The sequence below is a fragment of the Stegodyphus dumicola genome, chromosome X2, assembly GCF_044657685.1.
Source record: "Stegodyphus dumicola isolate Sdum_Otavi_A_Nest chromosome X2, ASM4465768v1".
Lineage (NCBI taxonomy): Eukaryota > Metazoa > Arthropoda > Arachnida > Araneae > Eresidae > Stegodyphus > Stegodyphus dumicola.
In genome coordinates this window covers 106,206,791-106,225,494 of record NC_140781.1, presented here as the reverse complement: position 1 = coordinate 106,225,494, position 18,704 = coordinate 106,206,791, and the positions used below count along the sequence as shown (strand labels likewise).

The window sequence follows — 18,704 nt, the reverse complement described above, 5'->3', positions numbered from 1 at the left end:
CAGTTTAATATAGAACACCTGCTTCAAGGCTAAAGGTAAAGTATTTGAATAATGTTCTACCATTCGTCTGTTTTCAGACGCAGGTTCTATTCTACAATTTACGGAATTTCTGGGTATTGGACATCTCACATAGCTGACAAAATTTCATTCCTATGTGTAGGTTTCATAGTACAATAGGTTGAGCATCCCTACATTAGTATTTGACTTTGATTCCTTCGAAAGAAAAAGGAGTATCTTAGTTTTCTTGAATTTTTGGTCAAAATTTTAGTATGTAGGTAATTGCAATAGCTCTTCCACGAAATTGCATTTAAATTTTTTGTAACATTTCAAAATGCTGTATCATTCAATGGCATTTGATGTGTTTTAGCTTGCTATATTAAAGCTGGGCTCGAACCCGGGCAGCTATACAATATGTTCTTTCCCTGAGTGAAATATTTCTATAATTACATTAAAGTCACCTGGTAATATTTCAAGATAATTTCTGGTATATCGGACTAAGCTGTCCTCTCTCATGGATGAGAGTACCTGCATTGCAGTCATGCTTTTAGTAACAATGTAGCACATTGCTGGAGTTTAAAACAAAGAAGGCGACTCTTGAAGTTTTATATATTAAGAAACAATATTAGATATTTCTCTTTGTGTATAATTATTCTTTAATATCAAAATAGTTAAAATCTAATGATTTCTTTTTTCCCCTTTTGGCCCCTTCTAGTGTAATTTGTGATCATTTTTGTGCACTCTTGGAATGCAGAACATGATATCGTGAAAGAAAAAGAACGGATGAATAATGCAGAGCAAAAAGACATCTGTGGCTGGTAATTCTTGTTTTATATCAACTTTATTTCCACTAGAAATACTTGAATGTTATAATTTGTCCATCCCTTTTCACATGTTGCTTTATATTGAAGCTTTACTAGTTATTTATTTTACATGAACGTGTCACATTATGTTTTAATGTTTAGGGTAGCATTTGTTCATTAATTTCGTAGGTTTTGAATTTCATATTGAAGTGTCTGAATTGGTGCTTTCTCTATATTGTATTGTAATATTCGAAGTGAGGTTGAACTGTTAATCACACTATAATTATCAGAAGTCTGAGATTTGTTAGAGTTCTGTTGCTTCGTAGTGGTTTCAAAAGTACTGCTGTGATGTAATTTTTTCCCAAGTGGCCTCCTTTCGCATTACGAGGAGGAGGCTAAACATTTTCCTCTCTGTGTGGCCTAATATTTTCCATGTCCAACGGGGTCTTCTCTTCCCAACAGGCCAGTGTAATTGCACTGCCTGGGTATAAACCACTTTTGTTTCAGTTTTTTCCGAATTTAGAGTCTCTCTATCAAGTGCTGTTTCTCTTAAAACCATTGAAAGTTAAGTGTTGAATAAAAAAGAAATGTAAATAAAAATTTAATGTATAGTCGTAAAGAAAGTTAGTGGAGCCAAATTGTCTTCTGTTAAGGATGCTCAAAATGTGCTTTTTCTTAGTTGTTTTAAGCATACTTTATTATATTTTGTCCCTAATCCGAACAATTTTGGCATATTGTGAAGTTTTATGAACCAATTTGCGAAGATCTCTTTAAAATCGATAAAAAAATATTCATTTTGAAATAAAATCAGAGATGTTTTATTATTATCGAAGTAAAATTCTGCAGACTAACTTTCAACTTGGTTTTGAAAAGCACTCTGAAAGTTTCTTTAGGACTTGTTTTCGTTCTCTTGGCAAATACATGACAGAAATATTTTTTGAAAAAGCTGATGTCTTTTGCTTATAAGAATGACTGATGCAACTGTAACCATGTCGCTGTAAAGAGCACATATTTCCCAGTAGCTCTTTTAAAGTGTCTGTTTTTTTCTTTAATTGTGTCCATCTCCACTAGAAGATCAGACATTGCTTCTCTGTTATTTAACGATTCCTTCATCTAATCTTCAGTTAAAAGCTGTTTCTCGTAATGAGCGCTTTTATTATCAAGGGGTTTTATAAGCTCCCAATTCTTCTTTTGTAATTTTCTGATTCATTGTTTGACTTCTTTATCTTCCATATGTGAAAATTCTTCGGAATGCTTTGCATTTGAGATTTGTAAGATTTTTTTGAACTTCATTTTCAGTCTATGGAAATTGTTTAAAGTAGCAGATGAATTCTTTCTGGTGTTGATGGATGAATGTTGAACCACGTATGAATGAAATTCTAGCAGTGGACAAATTAAATGGAATCCTGTAAGGTACTGCTATACGCGAAATCACGCTTTACAAGTCTGCGCTCAGCAAGTACCTGTTGTATTAGAAATGATAGGCTACGAAACGTGACTTGAAGAATCATATGAGGTATCTAGAATGCAGATTGGTAGTTTAGTCGTGATAAATAAACAGTCTATACAGATGACCGGAAATAATAAAAATTTAGATGGATTAACTATAAAGTATTTTACTCCTGGACCATTAGTCATAAACAGTACTTGTGTAAAAACAGATTAAAGTATATGGATTCCCTGTTTAAGAAAGGAATTTCTTTCTGACAGTATGCAGTCTGTACCATACCTGGAATAGCGAGGTGTTGCATGTTCAGGGAAACAAAATCTTTTATTCTGTAATTTTTACTGAAAATGTATGTTTAAATTTTGTTACCTAGATAACAAAATTAGATAACCCTATTTTTAACTCTTTTTATATGAAAATGAAACCAAATACAGACAAAGAAATAAAATTGCATTCCTTCCCTTAGTGCAGTTATGTGCAACTTTAACTTAAAGGGAGCCAATTTTGAGTTTATAAAATTTTGGCGAGCACAAGGATCTAGTGCACTTTTAATATTTCAGTTATAAATACATAACACAAAGTATAAAAATGTGTGGTATAATAAGTTAAAGAAAAGGTATACTCTTTGTATTATTTACAAAAAATTCAGCAAGATGAAAGTTAAATACAGGGAAATGGTATTTTAATGTGAAATTTAACACTGCATTTCTTCTGCCAGTTTTTTTTTTTTTTTGCCTCTGATACATGCGATGTTATGGCTAAATCCTTGCAGTCGTTGGGATGTTGATTTGTTATCCTGTATCTAAACATTGATTTTAACAAGTTCATTGTTGAAAATCCTCTTTCACATTTTTAAGTAGATTGGAAGCAGGAATTTATCTTTTTAAAAGTTTAACTGTTGATGATGTTTCTGTTCTAGGACTATTCAATTGGCTTTTTGTGATATTCTTGATCTTAATTAGGATGAAAATCAGTTATTTCCATTTCTTGATCAATAGAATTGTTATTTAACATATTTGCAGTCTTTTACCATTTTTCTTAAATACTAGTATTATGTAATGGGTTTGAAGTGAATGAAGTAGTTAACCTAATTTTAAATACACTAAAGACATCTAATTTAGAAACTAATTTAAGCTCGATGAGATTTTCCAAATGATTCTTTCAGTTTTCTTATATTTCACCCCTTAGTTCTCCAGATTTTCAATGGGGCAATACGTACATTACATTATGGTAAAAATGTATATTCCTCATATTTGTGTAATATTTTCAGAAAATTAATTTTGATTTAAAATGAACTTATAATACCCTTTAATTCAAAGACTCTAGTTTAGTTCTCTCGCCCCCTCCCTCAAATTTAAGATTTAGTTACTATGTCTGTAAGAATGGCTAAATCATAGAACCAGGTATGTTCAATAATTTCTTCATAAGTTTTGTTTCTGGATTTTTAAAATTCTTCTATGAAACTTTTGTAACAGAAGCTGGGATGGAACCCGGGCAGCCAGACAGAATGTCCCTTCCCTGAGTGAAAAGTTCTATCATTTCTTTGAAAGTGACCTGATAATATTTCAGAATAAACCCTCATAAGACTAATAAATGTATATAGATTTTTTAATGTTTATTTAATGTGTGTTTGGTTCTTAAAATATTTTGAGCTATTATATTACTAATTCTGTATGTGAATTAACACAGTTTAATATAGAACACCTGCTTCAAGGCTAAAGGTAAAGTATTTGAATAATGTTCTACCTTTCGTCTGTTTTCAGACGCAGGTTCTATTCTACAATTTACGGAATTTCTGGGTATTGGACATCTCACATAGCTGACAAAATTTCATTCCTATGTGTAGGTTTCATAGTACAATAGGTTGAGCATCCCTACATTAGTATTTGACTTTGATTCCTTCGAAAGAAAAAGGAGTATCTTAGTTTTCTTGAATTTTTGGTCAAAATTTTAGTATGTAGGTAATTGCAATAGCTCTTCCACGAAATTGCATTTAAATTTTTTGTAACATTTCAAAATGCTGTATCATTCAATGGCATTTGATGTGTTTTAGCTTGCTATATTAAAGCTGGGCTCGAACCCGGGCAGCTATACAATATGTTCTTTCCCTGAGTGAAATATTTCTATAATTACATTAAAGTCACCTGGTAATATTTCAAGATAATTTCTGGTATATCGGACTAAGCTGTCCTCTCTCATGGATGAGAGTACCTGCATTGCAGTCATGCTTTTAGTAACAATGTAGCACATTGCTGGAGTTTAAAACAAAGAAGGCGACTCTTGAAGTTTTATATATTAAGAAACAATATTAGATATTTCTCTTTGTGTATAATTATTCTTTAATATCAAAATAGTTAAAATCTAATGATTTCTTTTTTCCCCTTTTGGCCCCTTCTAGTGTAATTTGTGATCATTTTTGTGCACTCTTGGAATGCAGAACATGATATCGTGAAAGAAAAAGAACGGATGAATAATGCAGAGCAAAAAGACATCTGTGGCTGGTAATTCTTGTTTTATATCAACTTTATTTCCACTAGAAATACTTGAATGTTATAATTTGTCCATCCCTTTTCACATGTTGCTTTATATTGAAGCTTTACTAGTTATTTATTTTACATGAACGTGTCACATTATGTTTTAATGTTTAGGGTAGCATTTGTTCATTAATTTCGTAGGTTTTGAATTTCATATTGAAGTGTCTGAATTGGTGCTTTCTCTATATTGTATTGTAATATTCGAAGTGAGGTTGAACTGTTAATCACACTATAATTATCAGAAGTCTGAGATTTGTTAGAGTTCTGTTGCTTCGTAGTGGTTTCAAAAGTACTGCTGTGATGTAATTTTTTCCCAAGTGGCCTCCTTTCGCATTACAAGGAGGAGGCTAAACATTTTCCTCTCTGTGTGGCCTAATATTTTCCATGTCCAACGGGGTCTTCTCTTCCCAACAGGCCAGTGTAATTGCACTGCCTGGGTATAAACCACTTTTGTTTCAGTTTTTTCCGAATTTAGAGTCTCTCTATCAAGTGCTGTTTCTCTTAAAACCATTGAAAGTTAAGTGTTGAATAAAAAAGAAATGTAAATAAAAATTTAATGTATAGTCGTAAAGAAAGTTAGTGGAGCCAAATTGTCTTCTGTTAAGGATGCTCAAAATGTGCTTTTTCTTAGTTGTTTTAAGCATACTTTATTATATTTTGTCCCTAATCCGAACAATTTTGGCATATTGTGAAGTTTTATGAACCAATTTGCGAAGATCTCTTTAAAATCGATAAAAAAATATTCATTTTGAAATAAAATCAGAGATGTTTTATTATTATCGAAGTAAAATTCTGCAGACTAACTTTCAACTTGGTTTTGAAAAGCACTCTGAAAGTTTCTTTAGGACTTGTTTTCGTTCTCTTGGCAAATACATGACAGAAATATTTTTTGAAAAAGCTGATGTCTTTTGCTTCTAAGAATGACTGATGCAACTGTAACCATGTCGCTGTAAAGAGCAATTTTTCCCAGTAGCTCTTTTAAAGTGTCTGTTTTTTTCTTTAATTGTGTCCATCTCCACTAGAAGATCAGACATTGCTTCTCTGTTATTTAACGATTCCTTCATCTAATCTTCAGTTAAAAGCTGTTTCTCGTAATGAGCGCTTTTATTATCAAGGGGTTTTATAAGCTCCCAATTCTTCTTTTGTAATTTTCTGATTCATTGTTTGACTTCTTTATCTTCCATATGTGAAAATTCTTCGGAATGCTTTGCATTTGAGATTTGTAAGATTTTTTTGAACTTCATTTTCAGTCTATGGAAATTGTTTAAAGTAGCAGATGAATTCTTTCTGGTGTTGATGGATGAATGTTGAACCACGTATGAATGAAATTCTAGCAGTGGACAAATTAAATGGAATCCTGTAAGGTACTGCTATACGCGAAATCACGCTTTACAAGTCTGCGCTCAGCAAGTACCTGTTGTATTAGAAATGATAGGCTACGAAACGTGACTTGAAGAATCATATGAGGTATCTAGAATGCAGATTGGTAGTTTAGTCGTGATAAATAAACAGTCTATACAGATGACCGGAAATAATAAAAATTTAGATGGATTAACTATAAAGTATTTTACTCCTGGACCATTAGTCATAAACAGTACTTGTGTAAAAACAGATTAAAGTATATGGATTCCCTGTTTAAGAAAGGAATTTCTTTCTGACAGTATGCAGTCTGTACCATACCTGGAATAGGGAGGTGTTGCATCTTCAGGGAAACAAAATCTTTTATTCTGTAATTTTTACTGAAAATGTATGTTTAAATTTTGTTACCTAGATAACAAAATTAGATAACCCTATTTTTAACTCTTTTTATATGAAAATGAAACCAAATACAGACAAAGAAATAAAATTGCATTCCTTCCCTTAGTGCAGTTATGTGCAACTTTAACTTAAAGGGAGCCAATTTTGAGTTTATAAAATTTTGGCGAGCACAAGGATCTAGTGCACTTTTAATATTTCAGTTATAAATACATAACACAAAGTATAAAAATGTGTGGTATAATAAGTTAAAGAAAATGTATACTCTTTGTATTATTTACAAAAAATTCAGCAAGATGAAAGTTAAATACAGGGAAATGGTATTTTAATGTGAAATTTAACACTGCATTTCTTCTGCCAGTTTTTTTTTTTTTTTTTTTGCCTCTGATACATGTGATGTTATGGCTAAATCCTTGCAGTCGTTGGGATGTTGATTTGTTATCCTGTATCTAAACATTGATTTTAACAAGTTCATTGTTGAAAATCCTCTTTCACATTTTTAAGTAGATTGGAAGCAGGAATTTATCTTTTTAAAAGTTTAACTGTTGATGATGTTTCTGTTCTAGGACTATTCAATTGGCTTTTTGTGATATTCTTGATCTTAATTAGGATGAAAATCAGTTATTTCCATTTCTTGATCAATAGAATTGTTATTTAACATATTTGCAGTCTTTTACCATTTTTCTTAAATACTAGTATTATGTAATGGGTTTGAAGTGAATGAAGTAGTTAACCTAATTTTAAATACACTAAAGACATCTAATTTAGAAACTAATTTAAGCTCGATGAGATTTTCCAAATGATTCTTTCAATTTTCTTATATTTCACCCCTTAGTTCTCCAGATTTTCAATGGGGCAATACGTACATTACATTATGGTAAAAATGTATATTCCTCATATTTGTGTAATATTTTCAGAAAATTAATTTTGATTTAAAATGAACTTATAATACCCTTTAATTCAAAGACTCTAGTTTAGTTCTCTCGCCCCCTCCCTCAAATTTAAGATTTAGTTACTATGTTTGTAAGAATGGCTAAATCATAGAACCAGGTATGTTCAATAATTTCTTCATAAGTTTTGTTTCTGGATTTTTAAAATTCTTCTATGAAACTTTTGTAACAGAAGCTTGGATGGAACCCGGCAGCCAGACAGAATGTCCCTTCCCTGAGTGAAAAGTTCTATCATTTCTTTGAAAGTGACCTGATAATATTTCAGAATAAACCCTCATAACACTAATAAATGTATATAGATTTTTTAATGTTTATTTAATGTGTGTTTGGTTCTTAAAATATTTTGAGCTATTATATTACTAATTCTGTATGTGAATTAACACAGTTTAATATAGAACACCTGCTTCAAGGCTAAAGGTAAAGTATTTGAATAATGTTCTACCTTTCGTCTGTTTTCAGACGCAGGTTCTATTCTACAATTTACGGAATTTCTGGGTATTGGACATCTCACATAGCTGACAAAATTTCATTCCTATGTGTAGGTTTCATAGTACAATAGGTTGAGCATCCCTACATTAGTATTTGACTTTGATTCCTTCGAAAGAAAAAGGAGTATCTTAGTTTTCTTGAATTTTTGGTCAAAATTTTAGTATGTAGGTAATTGCAATAGCTCTTCCACGAAATTGCATTTAAATTTTTTGTAACATTTCAAAATGCTGTATCATTCAATGGCATTTGATGTGTTTTAGCTTGCTATATTAAAGCTGGGCTCGAACCCGGGCAGCTATACAATATGTTCTTTCCCTGAGTGAAATATTTCTATAATTACATTAAAGTCACCTGGTAATATTTCAAGATAATTTCTGGTATATCGGACTAAGCTGTCCTCTCTCATGGATGAGAGTACCTGCATTGCAGTCATGCTTTTAGTAACAATGTAGCACATTGCTGGAGTTTAAAACAAAGAAGGCGACTCTTGAAGTTTTATATATTAAGAAACAATATTAGATATTTCTCTTTGTGTATAATTATTCTTTAATATCAAAGTAGTTAAAATCTAATGATTTCTTTTTTCCCCTTTTGGCCCCTTCTAGTGTAATTTGTGATCATTTTTGTGCACTCTTGGAATGCAGAACATGATATCGTGAAAGAAAAAGAACGGATGAATAATGCAGAGCAAAAAGACATCTGTGGCTGGTAATTCTTGTTTTATATCAACTTTATTTCCACTAGAAATACTTGAATGTTATAATTTGTCCATCCCTTTTCACATGTTGCTTTATATTGAAGCTTTACTAGTTATTTATTTTACATGAACGTGTCACATTATGTTTTAATGTTTAGGGTAGCATTTGTTCATTAATTTCGTAGGTTTTGAATTTCATATTGAAGTGTCTGAATTGGTGCTTTCTCTATATTGTATTGTAATATTCGAAGTGAGGTTGAACTGTTAATCACACTATAATTATCAGAAGTCTGAGATTTGTTAGAGTTCTGTTGCTTCGTAGTGGTTTCAAAAGTACTGCTGTGATGTAATTTTTTCCCAAGTGGCCTCCTTTCGCATTACGAGGAGGAGGCTAAACATTTTCCTCTCTGTGTGGCCTAATATTTTCCATGTCCAACGGGGTCTTCTCTTCCCAACAGGCCAGTGTAATTGCACTGCCTGGGTATAAACCAATTTTGTTTCAGTTTTTTCCGAATTTAGAGTCTCTCTATCAAGTGCTGTTTCTCTTAAAACCATTGAAAGTTAAGTGTTGAATAAAAAAGAAATGTAAATAAAAATTTAATGTATAGTCGTAAAGAAAGTTAGTGGAGCCAAATTGTCTTCTGTTAAGGATGCTCAAAATGTGCTTTTTCTTAGTTGTTTTAAGCATACTTTATTATATTTTGTCCCTAATCCGAACAATTTTGGCATATTGTGAAGTTTTATGAACCAATTTGCGAAGATCTCTTTAAAATCGATAAAAAAATATTCATTTTGAAATAAAATCAGAGATGTTTTATTATTATCGAAGTAAAATTCTGCAGACTAACTTTCAACTTGGTTTTGAAAAGCACTCTGAAAGTTTCTTTAGGACTTGTTTTCGTTCTCTTGGCAAATACATGACAGAATTATTTTTTGAAAAAGCTGATGTCTTTTGCTTATAAGAATGACTGATGCAACTGTAACCATGTCGCTGTAAAGAGCACATATTTCCCAGTAGCTCTTTTAAAGTGTCTGTTTTTTTCTTTAATTGTGTCCATCTCCACTAGAAGATCAGACATTGCTTCTCTGTTATTTAACGATTCCTTCATCTAATCTTCAGTTAAAAGCTGTTTCTCGTAATGAGCGCTTTTATTATCAAGGGGTTTTATAAGCTCCCAATTCTTCTTTTGTAATTTTCTGATTCATTGTTTGACTTCTTTATCTTCCATATGTGAAAATTCTTCGGAATGCTTTGCATTTGAGATTTGTAAGATTTTTTTGAACTTCATTTTCAGTCTATGGAAATTGTTTAAAGTAGCAGATGAATTCTTTCTGGTGTTGATGGATGAATGTTGAACCACGTATGAATGAAATTCTAGCAGTGGACAAATTAAATGGAATCCTGTAAGGTACTGCTATACGCGAAATCACGCTTTACAAGTCTGCGCTCAGCAAGTACCTGTTGTATTAGAAATGATAGGCTACGAAACGTGACTTGAAGAATCATATGAGGTATCTAGAATGCAGATTGGTAGTTTAGTCGTGATAAATAAACAGTCTATACAGATGACCGGAAATAATAAAAATTTAGATGGATTAACTATAAAGTATTTTACTCCTGGACCATTAGTCATAAACAGTACTTGTGTAAAAACAGATTAAAGTATATGGATTCCCTGTTTAAGAAAGGAATTTCTTTCTGACAGTATGCAGTCTGTACCATACCTGGAATAGGGAGGTGTTGCATCTTCAGGGAAACAAAATCTTTTATTCTGTAATTTTTACTGAAAATGTATGTTTAAATTTTGTTACCTAGATAACAAAATTAGATAACCCTATTTTTAACTCTTTTTATATGAAAATGAAACCAAATACAGACAAAGAAATAAAATTGCATTCCTTCCCTTAGTGCAGTTATGTGCAACTTTAACTTAAAGGGAGCCAATTTTGAGTTTATAAAATTTTGGCGAGCACAAGGATCTAGTGCACTTTTAATATTTCAGTTATAAATACATAACACAAAGTATAAAAATGTGTGGTATAATAAGTTAAAGAAAATGTATACTCTTTGTATTATTTACAAAAAATTCAGCAAGATGAAAGTTAAATACAGGGAAATGGTATTTTAATGTGAAATTTAACACTGCATTTCTTCTGCCAGTTTTTTTTTTTTTTTTTTTGCCTCTGATACATGCGATGTTATGGCTAAATCCTTGCAGTCGTTGGGATGTTGATTTGTTATCCTGTATCTAAACATTGATTTTAACAAGTTCATTGTTGAAAATCCTCTTTCACATTTTTAAGTAGATTGGAAGCAGGAATTTATCTTTTTAAAAGTTTAACTGTTGATGATGTTTCTGTTCTAGGACTATTCAATTGGCTTTTTGTGATATTCTTGATCTTAATTAGGATGAAAATCAGTTATTTCCATTTCTTGATCAATAGAATTGTTATTTAACATATTTGCAGTCTTTTACCATTTTTCTTAAATACTAGTATTATGTAATGGGTTTGAAGTGAATGAAGTAGTTAACCTAATTTTAAATACACTAAAGACATCTAATTTAGAAACTAATTTAAGCTCGATGAGATTTTCCAAATGATTCTTTCAATTTTCTTATATTTCACCCCTTAGTTCTCCAGATTTTCAATGGGGCAATACGTACATTACATTATGGTAAAAATGTATATTCCTCATATTTGTGTAATATTTTCAGAAAATTAATTTTGATTTAAAATGAACTTATAATACCCTTTAATTCAAAGACTCTAGTTTAGTTCTCTCGCCCCCTCCCTCAAATTTAAGATTTAGTTACTATGTTTGTAAGAATGGCTAAATCATAGAACCAGGTATGTTCAATAATTTCTTCATAAGTTTTGTTTCTGGATTTTTAAAATTCTTCTATGAAACTTTTGTAACAGAAGCTTGGATGGAACCCGGCAGCCAGACAGAATGTCCCTTCCCTGAGTGAAAAGTTCTATCATTTCTTTGAAAGTGACCTGATAATATTTCAGAATAAACCCTCATAACACTAATAAATGTATATAGATTTTTTAATGTTTATTTAATGTGTGTTTGGTTCTTAAAATATTTTGAGCTATTATATTACTAATTCTGTATGTGAATTAACACAGTTTAATATAGAACACCTGCTTCAAGGCTAAAGGTAAAGTATTTGAATAATGTTCTACCTTTCGTCTGTTTTCAGACGCAGGTTCTATTCTACAATTTACGGAATTTCTGGGTATTGGACATCTCACATAGCTGACAAAATTTCATTCCTATGTGTAGGTTTCATAGTACAATAGGTTGAGCATCCCTACATTAGTATTTGACTTTGATTCCTTCGAAAGAAAAAGGAGTATCTTAGTTTTCTTGAATTTTTGGTCAAAATTTTAGTATGTAGGTAATTGCAATAGCTCTTCCACGAAATTGCATTTAAATTTTTTGTAACATTTCAAAATGCTGTATCATTCAATGGCATTTGATGTGTTTTAGCTTGCTATATTAAAGCTGGGCTCGAACCCGGGCAGCTATACAATATGTTCTTTCCCTGAGTGAAATATTTCTATAATTACATTAAAGTCACCTGGTAATATTTCAAGATAATTTCTGGTATATCGGACTAAGCTGTCCTCTCTCATGGATGAGAGTACCTGCATTGCAGTCATGCTTTTAGTAACAATGTAGCACATTGCTGGAGTTTAAAACAAAGAAGGCGACTCTTGAAGTTTTATATATTAAGAAACAATATTAGATATTTCTCTTTGTGTATAATTATTCTTTAATATCAAAGTAGTTAAAATCTAATGATTTCTTTTTTCCCCTTTTGGCCCCTTCTAGTGTAATTTGTGATCATTTTTGTGCACTCTTGGAATGCAGAACATGATATCGTGAAAGAAAAAGAACGGATGAATAATGCAGAGCAAAAAGACATCTGTGGCTGGTAATTCTTGTTTTATATCAACTTTATTTCCACTAGAAATACTTGAATGTTATAATTTGTCCATCCCTTTTCACATGTTGCTTTATATTGAAGCTTTACTAGTTATTTATTTTACATGAACGTGTCACATTATGTTTTAATGTTTAGGGTAGCATTTGTTCATTAATTTCGTAGGTTTTGAATTTCATATTGAAGTGTCTGAATTGGTGCTTTCTCTATATTGTATTGTAATATTCGAAGTGAGGTTGAACTGTTAATCACACTATAATTATCAGAAGTCTGAGATTTGTTAGAGTTCTGTTGCTTCGTAGTGGTTTCAAAAGTACTGCTGTGATGTAATTTTTTCCCAAGTGGCCTCCTTTCGCATTACGAGGAGGAGGCTAAACATTTTCCTCTCTGTGTGGCCTAATATTTTCCATGTCCAACGGGGTCTTCTCTTCCCAACAGGCCAGTGTAATTGCACTGCCTGGGTATAAACCAATTTTGTTTCAGTTTTTTCCGAATTTAGAGTCTCTCTATCAAGTGCTGTTTCTCTTAAAACCATTGAAAGTTAAGTGTTGAATAAAAAAGAAATGTAAATAAAAATTTAATGTATAGTCGTAAAGAAAGTTAGTGGAGCCAAATTGTCTTCTGTTAAGGATGCTCAAAATGTGCTTTTTCTTAGTTGTTTTAAGCATACTTTATTATATTTTGTCCCTAATCCGAACAATTTTGGCATATTGTGAAGTTTTATGAACCAATTTGCGAAGATCTCTTTAAAATCGATAAAAAAATATTCATTTTGAAATAAAATCAGAGATGTTTTATTATTATCGAAGTAAAATTCTGCAGACTAACTTTCAACTTGGTTTTGAAAAGCACTCTGAAAGTTTCTTTAGGACTTGTTTTCGTTCTCTTGGCAAATACATGACAGAATTATTTTTTGAAAAAGCTGATGTCTTTTGCTTATAAGAATGACTGATGCAACTGTAACCATGTCGCTGTAAAGAGCACATATTTCCCAGTAGCTCTTTTAAAGTGTCTGTTTTTTTCTTTAATTGTGTCCATCTCCACTAGAAGATCAGACATTGCTTCTCTGTTATTTAACGATTCCTTCATCTAATCTTCAGTTAAAAGCTGTTTCTCGTAATGAGCGCTTTTATTATCAAGGGGTTTTATAAGCTCCCAATTCTTCTTTTGTAATTTTCTGATTCATTGTTTGACTTCTTTATCTTCCATATGTGAAAATTCTTCGGAATGCTTTGCATTTGAGATTTGTAAGATTTTTTTGAACTTCATTTTCAGTCTATGGAAATTGCTTAAAGTAGCAGATGAATTCTTTCTGGTGTTGATGGATGAATGTTGAACCACGTATGAATGAAATTCTAGCAGTGGACAAATTAAATGGAATCCTGTAAGGTACTGCTATACGCGAAATCACGCTTTACAAGTCTGCGCTCAGCAAGTACCTGTTGTATTAGAAATGATAGGCTACGAAACGTGACTTGAAGAATCATATGAGGTATCTAGAATGCAGATTGGTAGTTTAGTCGTGATAAATAAACAGTCTATACAGATGACCGGAAATAATAAAAATTTAGATGGATTAACTATAAAGTATTTTACTCCTGGACCATTAGTCATAAACAGTACTTGTGTAAAAACAGATTAAAGTATATGGATTCCCTGTTTAAGAAAGGAATTTCTTTCTGACAGTATGCAGTCTGTACCATACCTGGAATAGCGAGGTGTTGCATGTTCAGGGAAACAAAATCTTTTATTCTGTAATTTTTACTGAAAATGTATGTTTAAATTTTGTTACCTAGATAACAAAATTAGATAACCCTATTTTTAACTCTTTTTATATGAAAATGAAACCAAATACAGACAAAGAAATAAAATTGCATTCCTTCCCTTAGTGCAGTTATGTGCAACTTTAACTTAAAGGGAGCCAATTTTGAGTTTATAAAATTTTGGCGAGCACAAGGATCTAGTGCACTTTTAATATTTCAGTTATAAATACATAACACAAAGTATAAAAATGTGTGGTATAATAAGTTAAAGAAAAGGTATACTCCTTGTATTATTTACAAAAAATTCAGCAAGATGAAAGTTAAATACAGGGAAATGGTATTTTAATGTGAAATTTAACACCGCATTTATTCTGCGAGTTTTTTTTTTTTTTTTTGCCTCTGATACATGCGATGTTATGGCTAAATCCTTGCAGTCGTTGGGATGTTGATTTGTTATCCTGTATCTAAACATTGATTTTAACAAGTTCATTGTTGAAAATCCTCTTTCACATTTTTAAGTAGATTGGAAGCAGGAATTTATCTTTTTAAAAGTTTAACTGTTGATGATGTTTCTGTTCTAGGACTATTCAATTGGCTTTTTGTGATATTCTTGATCTTAATTAGGATGAAAATCAGTTATTTCCATTTCTTGATCAATAAAATTGTTATTTAACATATTTGCAGTCTTTTACCATTTTTCTTAAATGCTAGTATTATGTAATGGGTTTGAAGTGAATGAAGTAGTTAACCTAATTTTAAATACACTAAAGACATCTAATTTAGAAACTAATTTAAGCTCGATGAGATTTTCCAAATGATTCTTTCAGTTTTCTTATATTTCACCCCTTAGTTCTCCAGATTTTCAATGGGGCAATACGTACATTACATTATGGTAAAAATGTATATTCCTCATATTTGTGTAATATTTTCAGAAAATTAATTTTGATTTAAAATGAACTTATAATACCCTTTAATTCAAAGACTCTAGTTTAGTTCTCTCGCCCCCTCCCTCAAATTTAAGATTTAGTTACTATGTCTGTAAGAATGGCTAAATCATAGAACCAGGTATGTTCAATAATTTCTTCATAAGTTTTGTTTCTGGATTTTTAAAATTCTTCTATGAAACTTTTGTAACAGAAGCTGGGATGGAACCCGGGCAGCCAGACAGAATGTCCCTTCCCTGAGTGAAAAGTTCTATCATTTCTTTGAAAGTGACCTGATAATATTTCAGAATAAACCCTCATAAGACTAATAAATGTATATAGATTTTTTAATGTTTATTTAATGTGTGTTTGGTTCTTAAAATATTTTGAGCTATTATATTACTAATTCTGTATGTGAATTAACACAGTTTAATATAGAACACCTGCTTCAAGGCTAAAGGTAAAGTATTTGAATAATGTTCTACCTTTCGTCTGTTTTCAGACGCAGGTTCTATTCTACAATTTACGGAATTTCTGGGTATTGGACATCTCACATAGCTGACAAAATTTCATTCCTATGTGTAGGTTTCATAGTACAATAGGTTGAGCATCCCTACATTAGTATTTGACTTTGATTCCTTCGAAAGAAAAAGGAGTATCTTAGTTTTCTTGAATTTTTGGTCAAAATTTTAGTATGTAGGTAATTGCAATAGCTCTTCCACGAAATTGCATTTAAATTTTTTGTAACATTTCAAAATGCTGTATCATTCAATGGCATTTGATGTGTTTTAGCTTGCTATATTAAAGCTGGGCTCGAACCCGGGCAGCTATACAATATGTTCTTTCCCTGAGTGAAATATTTCTATAATTACATTAAAGTCACCTGGTAATATTTCAAGATAATTTCTGGTATATCGGACTAAGCTGTCCTCTCTCATGGATGAGAGTACCTGCATTGCAGTCATGCTTTTAGTAACAATGTAGCACATTGCTGGAGTTTAAAACAAAGAAGGCGACTCTTGAAGTTTTATATATTAAGAAACAATATTAGATATTTCTCTTTGTGTATAATTATTCTTTAATATCAAAATAGTTAAAATCTAATGATTTCTTTTTTCCCCTTTTGGCCCCTTCTAGTGTAATTTGTGATCATTTTTGTGCACTCTTGGAATGCAGAACATGATATCGTGAAAGAAAAAGAACGGATGAATAATGCAGAGCAAAAAGACATCTGTGGCTGGTAATTCTTGTTTTATATCAACTTTATTTCCACTAGAAATACTTGAATGTTATAATTTGTCCATCCCTTTTCACATGTTGCTTTATATTGAAGCTTTACTAGTTATTTATTTTACATGAACGTGTCACATTATGTTTTAATGTTTAGGGTAGCATTTGTTCATTAATTTCGTAGGTTTTGAATTTCATATTGAAGTGTCTGAATTGGTGCTTTCTCTATATTGTATTGTAATATTCGAAGTGAGGTTGAACTGTTAATCACACTATAATTATCAGAAGTCTGAGATTTGTTAGAGTTCTGTTGCTTCGTAGTGGTTTCAAAAGTACTGCTGTGATGTAATTTTTTCCCAAGTGGCCTCCTTTCGCATTATGAGGAGGAGGCTAAACATTTTCCTCTCTGTGTGGCCTAATATTTTCCATGTCCAACGGGGTCTTCTCTTCCCAACAGGCCAGTGTAATTGCACTGCCTGGGTATAAACCAATTTTGTTTCAGTTTTTTCCGAATTTAGAGTCTCTCTATCAAGTGCTGTTTCTCTTAAAACCATTGAAAGTTAAGTGTTGAATAAAAAAGAAATGTAAATAAAAATTTAATGTATAGTCGTAAAGAAAGTTAGTGGAGCCAAATTGTCTTCTGTTAAGGATGCTCAAAATGTGCTTTTTCTTAGTTGTTTTAAGCATACTTTATTATATTTTGTCCCTAATCCGAACAATTTTGGCATATTGTGAAGTTTTATGAACCAATTTGCGAAGATCTCTTTAAAATCGATAAAAAAATATTCATTTTGAAATAAAATCAGAGATGTTTTATTATTATCGAAGTAAAATTCTGCAGACTAACTTTCAACTTGGTTTTGAAAAGCACTCTGAAAGTTTCTTTAGGACTTGTTTTCGTTCTCTTGGCAAATACATGACAGAATTATTTTTTGAAAAAGCTGATGTCTTTTGCTTATAAGAATGACTGATGCAACTGTAACCATGTCGCTGTAAAGAGCACATATTTCCCAGTAGCTCTTTTAAAGTGTCCGTTTTTTTCTTTAATTGTGTCCATCTCCACTAGAAGATCAGACATTGCTTCTCTGTTATTTAACGATTCCTTCATCTAATCTTCAGTTAAAAGCTGTTTCTCGTAATGAGCGCTTTTATTATCAAGGGGTTTTATAAGCTCCCAATTCTTCTTTTGTAATTTTCTGATTCATTGTTTGACTTCTTTATCTTCCATATGTGAAAATTCTTCGGAATGCTTTGCATTTGAGATTTGTAAGATTTTTTTGAACTTCATTTTCAGTCTATGGAAATTGTTTAAAGTAGCAGATGAATTCTTTCTGGTGTTGATGGATGAATGTTGAACCACGTATGAATGAAATTCTAGCAGTGGACAAATTAAATGGAATCCTGTAAGGTACTGCTATACGCGAAATCACGCTTTACAAGTCTGCGCTCAGCAAGTACCTGTTGTATTAGAAATGATAGGCTACGAAACGTGACTTGAAGAATCATATGAGGTATCTAGAATGCAGATTGGTAGTTTAGTCGTGATAAATAAACAGTCTATACAGATGACCGGAAATAATAAAAATTTAGATGGATTAACTATAAAGTATTTTACTCCTGGACCATTAGTCATAAACAGTACTTGTGTAAAAACAGATTAAAGTATATGGATTCCCTGTTTAAGAAAGGAATTTCTTTCTGACAGTATGCAGTCTGTACCATACCTGGAATAGCGAGGTGTTGCATGTTCAGGGAAACAAAATCTTTTATTCTGTAATTTTTACTGAAAATGTATGTTTAAATTTTGTTACCTAGATAACAAAATTAGATAACCCTATTTTTAACTCTTTTTATATGAAAATGAAACCAAATACAGACAAAGAAATAAAATTGCATTCCTTCCCTTAGTGCAGTTTTGTGCAACTTTAACTTAAAGGGAGCCAATTTTGAGTTTATAAAATTTTGGCGAGCACAAGGATCTAGTGCACTTTTAATATTTCAGTTATAAATACATAACACAAAGTATAAAAATGTGTGGTATAATAAGTTAAAGAAAAGGTATACTCCTTGTATTATTTACAAAAAATTCAGCAAGATGAAAGTTAAATACAGGGAAATGGTATTTTAATGTGAAATTTAACACTGCATTTCTTCTGCGAG

General features: G+C 31.5%; 1 long non-coding RNA gene across 1 annotated transcript; it reads left to right on the top strand.

Annotated features, from left to right (window-relative positions):
• Positions 1-680: 680 nt before the first annotated feature.
• On the top strand, positions 681-9,699 carry LOC146992871 (uncharacterized). Its single transcript, XR_015039073.1, has 3 exons — positions 681-815; positions 4,646-4,748; positions 8,581-9,699. It is a non-coding gene; the product is annotated as an uncharacterized LOC146992871 (long non-coding RNA).
• The last annotated feature ends 9,005 nt before the right edge of the window (positions 9,700-18,704 follow it).